Raw genomic sequence first — 8,546 nt, forward strand, 5'->3', positions numbered from 1 at the left:
AATTGAGAAAAGGCTAAGACTAACCAAACAACAACCTACTTTATTTGTGTTGATTAGGGCCACGTTTTTCTTGTGTAAGAGAAAGTCTGGTCACAGTTTTTATGACTTAGTTGGGTCAGATCATACTATTTTGGTCTTGAAGATCAACTTCGCATTTGTGAAGGTGTCAAACATTAAAAACCATTAGAAAAGACTAGTTCTTATTGGTTTCGTAGGAGAAAAATGTCAGAAAATAATCGTTTCTGACCATTGTGGATTGGTTCTTTAGTGATGATAGTTGCGAAGTTGTTTTTAAGCGAAAGTCAACTGGCTTTTGAAATCTTTCTTGGAAAATACTATTGAGAAAAAGTCATTTATATATCCGTTTATGGCCATTTCAACCTAGCATTATTTTAGGAAAAACACACGCGTTAGAAAATGACCTCTTAATTGAAAAAGGTCTGAATAAGAATGATTTTCGACGATGAGGCTTAATAGAAATATTGATATGAGTGGTACATAAATATGGTCGATCAAGTAGCATTTCTTTGACGGTTTATTTAAACAAGGAGGCTCGGTAATGGGCGATCGCACATATGATTCCGACCCCGCTCATCCACAATTTTAGCTTAATTGTGTACCAAATGAGGAACAGATAGGCATATGAACGAAAATATAGCCTCCAAAGCAAATAACACAGTAGAGTAAAAAAAACGATGCATTACATTGATGACATATGTCAATATTAAGAAAGCGAGTCAAGACGAACAGTAAAATCAACAACAACCAACAAATTACGTCAAAAACTTTATGTTCGTTTTAAAAAAAACTCAATAACGAAGTCAAAATAGCGTCAGATAAGACTGAAACTAAACAAAAAATTTTGTAATTCAGAAGAAAAGATATGCGACCCAGTCTATAATAAGGCTTGCTAACAATTAGACAACAAAGAACAAAATAATGAAAGTTAAAAAAAAATGCCTAATTTTAAAAAAAAAACAGTTAATTTCAAAGTAATGAAAAAAATCAGAAATCAACTAAAGAGTCCCATAGATTTAAAGTTACCAATGCTTCTATAGAAGGAAATTAAGAACTGCCGGCATTCGATTTCTTTATGCAGTTACATAAAAACATTAAATAGACAACAAACAAAAAATCAATTAATTGTTGCCAGAAAGCACTTTTGAAGCCGTAAAGCCATACTTCGGCCCTCAAAATATGTTTGATTGAATTTTCCTTAAACACCGATAATGTATTATGTGACCTATTTTTTTGTAACTAGGTAACATGTAGACAAAAAAAGAAAAAATCAAAATTAAGTAAAACTTGTTTTTTTTTCGAAAAAAAGTTACTTCCAAAGTCACGAAATCATTAACTAAAAAAAATGAATAGGTTCATTTATTGTCTAGAACCACAATTGTCCAGAATATATTTTAGGTCTACAAAAAGAACGTCAAATATAACAAAAATCAAAAATTGATTAATTTTTTTTGTGAAAAACCCTTGTCGAAGCCAGTGAAGTCGTATCGAATCGCTTAAATACATTAAACTAATGGAAACCAATCCCCTTTGGCACCTTCCCTAGACACCATGTCATATTAGGCCTCTAATTAACAAGGTAACCAGGAGACAATAAGAGGAACAAAGTTAAAAAGTGTCAAAAACAATTGTTTTCAAAGATATGAAAGTCATCAGCTATCTACTAATATCAGAATATCGGCTCATCTGTTCCGCCATAAAAAGCCGTGCCATTGCACAGGAAAATTCATACGTCTAAAAAGACAAAAAAAACGACAGCTAAAGACATAATTAAAAACTTTGATTAAATTCTTTGGGAAAATAATGCCGAAGCCGTTAAAATCATAATCTATATTAATAAATATTATACTGTTATCAATTGTGCCTATCTTCTAACTCCAATATTTTGATACATGAACTGCCAAAAACGTGATAATGTGACAAAACTAGAAACCAAAAAATAAGAAAAAAATGTGAAATCTAGTATTATCAAGGCCATAAAAACATAACTTCAGCAAAAAAACAGCAATAGAGATTAAATTTTACACTAGTAGAAAAGAAAAGCATTATTTCTTTGCTGACACTAAGCTACAAGTTGACAAAACTAAAAAAAAATGCAAAGTTCAATAAACAATTATTCATTTAAAAATCAAATATTTTTAAAAGTCAAAACGACCATAAGCTTTCAAGGAAAAAACTAAAAGCAATAATTTGAAGATGCTTAGGAAGCCAGTTCTACCTATAGCTACTGGGTTTTGATTTGAAATGTTCTGTTCTTCTTTTAATAAAAAAAGATCGACTAATTCAATTTAAAAAAGACCGATTGATTTCAATTCGAATTATTTGTGGATTGTAACAGTCCAAGATTGGTCCAGAATTAGACCTGCTAATGCTGTTTGTCTATTAGGAACAATTTATTTTGAATATTATAGATTTAGATCATTTGTTAGTTAAAAATTCAAAAAAGGCTGCTTTTTTGATAATCAATGAGTAAAATTAGCAAAAAAAGGCAAAATTTTAATTACAGAGCACTCTCAGCGAAAGTTAAAGTAGAAATAGCCCCCTTTCGAGTCTCCAAAGAATAGGTTAGTGGTGTTTGGGTGTGTACTTCCCGCAAATTTAATCGAAGTGGACTAAAGAAACCTATTTCAAGCTATTTCCGATGAAAAAGTCTGAATTTTGAAATAATTAGCCACAATTTTTGGCAAAAAATTAAATAAAGTAGTCGACAATATTTTTTTTCTTTGAAAAAGAAATCAAAAATAATTTCCATTAAAAAATTAACAAATGTTAACGAAATTGACGAAATTTTGTCAACAATTCCGGAAAATTTGAATAGAATCAACGGAACTCACTCTATTTTCTTAAACGTTTAGACCTCCCTCTATAAATCTCCTCTATAGCACCCTGTAAAAAACGAAAATCAAAAAAAAAATTAATGCTATATTCTACGCTGGAGAGCTTTCTAATGTTACCAGTCTCAACTTTCTACGATGAATATATCGATCGGTAAAAGTTGTCTGAACAAAAAAACCCATTTGAGTATATAGTCCCCCCTTAAGAGGAGTTGGAACAACAAGTCCGAGAGGCATCTCTCATTTACAATTACACACAATTGTACAAACAAACATTTAATTTAAGTGAGTTCATACTACAATATTTGGAAAAAATACATACACATTGCTTAAAACCTGTTTTCTTGAATCTCAATAAAATACAGTGGAAACGGGTTGAACTCTTAAAAATGCTAGTCCAAACTTCCGAAGTTTTTTTTAAATAACGGTAAAAAGAAAACTGTCATTTCCGACAAAAAATTAAGTCCCTGACCGTTTTTTTAGCCTCTGAGCATTGAACCTTTTGAAGATTGTTACTGACTTCAATTTGTACATCACGTTTTGAGAAAAAGCGACAGAATCGATGCAAGAAGCGTTGGCTTTGATCCTTATTTGATATTGTCGTTTATGTCGTTCTGTTGGTATATTATGTATAAACTGTTGCTTCTCCTTGTTATTTTCAATCACTCTGTGAGTGAAATCAGTCGTCTATTTAATCTGGATTTTAAGTGTTGTAAGACGCGTTGCTTTTTGAGGCATTAATGAAACAAGGCGGCTCGGTAATGTGCGTTCGCACATTAAGTTCCGACCCCGCTCATCTACATTATTCACTTAATTGTCTACCAAATGAGGAAGAGATAAAAAAATTAACATATCAACATATCGTTCAACAAACTACTAAAAGAAAAAAAACAATCTACTCTAGAGGGCCTATGAGACCTGTGGCTACAATGATATGACTACCCGAAAAGACGGCAATAAAAATCAAATAGTTACAAATATTAATTAAGAGCAAAACCCCTTGTCCATTTTTTGAAAACCACTAATAACCAAATCAAAATGGCATCAGATAAAATTTATACTAAGAGCATTAACCGGTACTTTTTTGGAACAAAATATGGGACTTTTCCTCAATGCGACTTGGCAACAAGTCGACTAGAAATGAGAAAAAGGGGCAAAGTTTATTGAAACATTGCTTTTTTTAAAAAAAAGAATTAAATTCGAACTGTTCTGAAACATTACGCATCAAATGAAATCATTGAGAGAGTCTTTTAAACCTCAATAGAGACCGACTGAGGCCTTTCATCATCCAGGATATGTCATACGACTACAAAAAGAACGACAAAAACAGGCAAAAACGAAAAATTTGCACGAAAAAATATGCACGAAAATGATTTCCCCCCAATCAATTAAATATTAAGCTGATCACTAAAAACAACAAACGTTTGCATTTTTTGCAGGTGACAAGAATTGTAAATCAAATGACGCCCATTATTGTGATACTGTGAAAAGAAAACAAAAACTTACAAAAATGGGGCAAATTTACAAAAATCACGCAAATTGGTTTTTTGAAAAGTGGTTGTTCCAAGAAGAAAGACCATTTGAGGAAAATGAGACCTTTATGAAGAGCACACTGTATTTCAGTAGATAAATAATGTGAATTCTAAATAGAGATGCTAAGCTACAATTTAACAGAAATAAAATTGGCACATCTCAAAAATCTATCACTTTTTTTTAAAAACAAATATTTCAAAATTAATAGCAACAAAAGATTTCGGCTAAAAGAGTAGACAGTCTGTCTTGCAACTAGTTGGAAAACTAATCGCGACTGTTATTAAAGAGACTAAATAATAAGACTATAGAATAACATTAAATACATGCTGAACTAAAATGTTTCACAAACAACTTTACGAAACCACAGTTTTGAAGCCATTAAAATTATAAGATAAAAACCGCGAGAATATAACATCTTCATTTACGTCTCCTCTGATCATCATAACGTGTTTTTGTAAAACGATTATCACAAAATGACAACAAAATAACGACAAAATCTGAAAAGTAACTAAACTTCACAAAATTCTGCTGAAACAAATTGTCTAAGCCCTGAAGACATCATTTAAAACGTTTAAACAACAGACAAATTATTGTTTGATTCAACAAAACATTAAAAAGAGCTCTAAACAAAGAGGCTAAATTACGAAAATGATACAATATAGTAAAATACGAAGAAAAAAAACGCATACCAGAACAAAAAGTGATTATTTGAAGAATACTATCACTCTTTTTTTTCGAAATTTAATTCGAAAGTTAAAATAACCATTAGCTATCTACCGATATCAAATATTAAATTCATTTATTTATCTATAGTTGGTCACTGAGACCTTTAATTACACAATATTTGGCATATGACAACAAAAATTAACAACAAATAAAGGGCAAAAATATAAATTCTACCAATTTCTGAAAGAGAACGGCGTCGCAGCCCTTCAAACCATATGTTATGAGAAAAATACGTTCAGTTTCATATGTTGTAAAGCTTTTTTCAGTTAGATTGTTAAATAATGTGACAATTTACAAAAGAAACAAAAACAACAGCAAAAATGGGCAATTATGCACAAAAATCAGAAAATTTTGAATGAAAACTCGTAGTACCAAAAGCAAGAAAACATTCCGTTAAAAAATCCGCCACAAAATTAGTTTTTATTCTATATGGAGGAAAGGGTTACCTGTACTTCCTGAGAATAAGTAAGATGTTGACTAAAATGATACAAAAATTGGCAAGTTCAAAAAATCACAGAAATTTCCTTAAAACAAATACTTTCAATAACATAAGAGACATAAGGCAACAACCGAATGAACAGAAAAGGTTCATCTGCACCTATTGTGGAAGAATTTTAGATCATTGAGTGGTTGAACTTAAAAATCACACTGCCAAAAGAATAACAATTGAAGGCAAAAGACTAGAATTTAGTTAAATATAACTAAAACTCTTCCTCAAAGCCATAAAAACCCTTTGGTTCTCTGAAAACAAACTGTATCTACATTCAACCTCAAATTTACGTAAATTGTAGCTGTCATTAACGGAGCCGTGATAAAAAAATACTGTCAGTATTTAACAATAAAAAAACAAAAGCAAAATATTTTGAAAAAAGGCAGCATCAAAATAAAAACCAAAAAGTCTCCGATTCTAAGAATCCATGATATTATCGATCCTCTCTCTGATTTTGTCGCGCATCCAGGAAACCGACCAAGCGTTCCAAGTGTTTGCGAATTAGACCAATTGTTGAGTGGAGCTCTTCAAATATTAAAAAAAACAACGATGCATTTTGTTTAATTATCGAGATAAATCGGCAAAAAACGGCAAAGTTTTAATTCCAGAAGACTGTTATACGTAGCCTAATTGCAACTAGCGCTCTTGTTGAGATTAGGGAGTCTGTGTTAAGGTTTCTAGGTCACTAAGTCTTGCAAACTTTAACAAAGTGGACCAAAAAAGCATACTTTGTGCCATTTTGATGAAAAAAATTTGAATTTTGAAATTATTATCAAGAATTTTAGCCAAAAAACTCCAATGAAACCATTCAGCAACGTTCTTCTATCTCAAACGGTAACAACAACACTCTGCCGTAAAAATTTTAACTTTTTCTGAACTATATTAGCGAAATTGTGCCAAATTTTAGCAAAAATTACTGAAAATGTGAACAAAAACAGTCGAATGTTTCACAAAACATTAAACTTCGATAACTCCCTGTAAAAAAAGAAAAATCAAAAAAATATTTTTAATTTCGTATTCTACGCTGGATGGGCTTTTCAATGATACCACTCAAAATTCTCTACGATCAATATATCGATCGGCCAAAATTGACTGAACAAAAAAACCCAGTCGAGTATATAGTTCCTCCTCCCCACTAAAGTGGGGGTCGGAACAATAAACATTCTCAGTGTATGAATATTTTTTACAGTAAAGAAATACAAAGAATAAAGTGGGGGTCGGAACAATAACAAAGCAGTTGTCTATGAATGGTAAAATAAACAGACAAAAAAGCGAGAATTCATAGATGGAAAAAAGCAATTAAGGCATTTGAACCCGCCAAACAAATGAAAAAACAATCTCAAGGACAGTTTGGTATGCTACTGTGGACCTGAAGTTTGATTTCAGTCCCATTCGGTTTAATGAAAGTTCTAAAATTTGTAAAGAGCTTGAAGGACGCTAAAAGAAGTGGACGGGGCAGTCTTGCCACTCAAAAGCTGAAATTGAACCAGAGCCTATCACAATTGGTTTGGGGTATAGTTCAGAAAATTAGGCTGGCAAAAAATCTCATTGAAGACTGGAAAATGGCATAGATGTAATTTTGTACAAGAGTAAAAAACGGACACAATTATCGAATTATCACTTACTACAAAGTGGAAAAGTATTAGCAGCAGTGACTTTGAACAGATGCAAAGCTTACGTCGACAAGGTCACAAGGGAGGAACAATGTAATCTTAGGAGAAGCCAGAAGAGAATGAGGGACGGTAATACTTAAAAAAACAAATCTCATAATGTTGATTTTCATTCAACTTGATATTTTTTTTCGACAGTTGATTAGTTCTAGTGAGCATAGCCAATGTCTTTTTGGCTCAAAAACGACAATTCCTGCTCTTCTCGGGCTTTAAAAAGTACTTTTATAGACGGCTCGTAGATTTAAAAACGACAATTGTCGACCATCCGTATATTCAATAAAGACGTTTGATGACTGATGACAAAAATGACAAAAACCGACTCTTTCCCTTAACTAGAAAAAAACCGACGCTTGTTTTGCTTTCAAATCAACAGTAAATGACGAGTCTTATGTTCATTATCAACAAAAAAAATTGAAACCGACGAAAAGACTTAAGGCCTTTGATCGAATATGGCCAAATTAGAAATGCGAAAACCGACGATTCTTACGTTTACTTTGAATGAAAGTTTTAATTCGGGAAGCAAGCTCCATATAAATGTGTGATGAGAACTCTGGATGACCTGCCTTTAACTTTTCGTCCGACTGATACTTTCGCGGTACCATCTGTGGGGAAAAAGGAAAAAAATGTCCCGCTTAATTCTAGATCGCACTTGTTCTCGAAGATCCACAGATCCACGGCTGATCCATGCACATTATGTTGCGCTTGAACAAACCAAAAGTCAAAGTTGCTCCCGGATTCCGCCGAGGAAAAAGAGCGGGTGGGAGATCAGTGAAGTAAAACATGTAAGGTTCAGATCCAGTAGGATCCGGTAACATCTCGTGTGTTTTCAAAGAACCCGGGCCAAAACCAACGGTGGTTATTATATTCACACCACAGGTTTCGCTGTAATAACTCTCAATGAAATTTAGATATCTATCGGGTTCATCACTGTAATCTGTTAGTTTGTGGAGATATTGCAGAGGCGACATTTTCAACTCACGATGGCCGTATGTCCAGTAATGGAATATTTGACTTGCACAACATTCCCGCATTTCAAGCGATAATACGCCAAAGAAGTTGTAGATGTGGTAAACTTCAGTCAATAAAATAGTTGGTATTCAATTCACTAGCCAAAAGGTATAAGGAGTTTGGATCTATTCTATTTGCCCCCCCCCCCCCCCCCCCAGCTTAGTGGGCTTATTCTTTTAACGTCCCCAGGCGCACGTGCTATTTTCATACATAGTAACGTGCTATATAACAACATATAATTTGTAACGTGGGGGGGAAACAATGGAT

At 32.9% G+C, this 8,546-nt stretch overlaps 1 long non-coding RNA gene across 1 annotated transcript in view; it reads right to left on the bottom strand.

The window, feature by feature from the left end:
• The window catches only part of LOC142358249 (uncharacterized), a 9,507-nt gene extending 1,170 nt beyond the window's left edge, over positions 1–8,337 (bottom strand). Inside the window, exon 1 of the long non-coding RNA XR_012761782.1 lies at positions 7,921–8,337. This is a non-coding gene — a long non-coding RNA (uncharacterized LOC142358249). The remainder of the gene's footprint in view (positions 1–7,920) is intronic.
• Between the last annotated feature and the right edge of the window lie 209 nt (positions 8,338–8,546).

The sequence above is a fragment of the Convolutriloba macropyga genome, unplaced genomic scaffold (genome assembly GCF_964194025.1).
Source record: "Convolutriloba macropyga unplaced genomic scaffold, txConMacr16.3 SCAFFOLD_6162, whole genome shotgun sequence".
Lineage (NCBI taxonomy): Eukaryota > Metazoa > Xenacoelomorpha > Acoela > Convolutidae > Convolutriloba > Convolutriloba macropyga.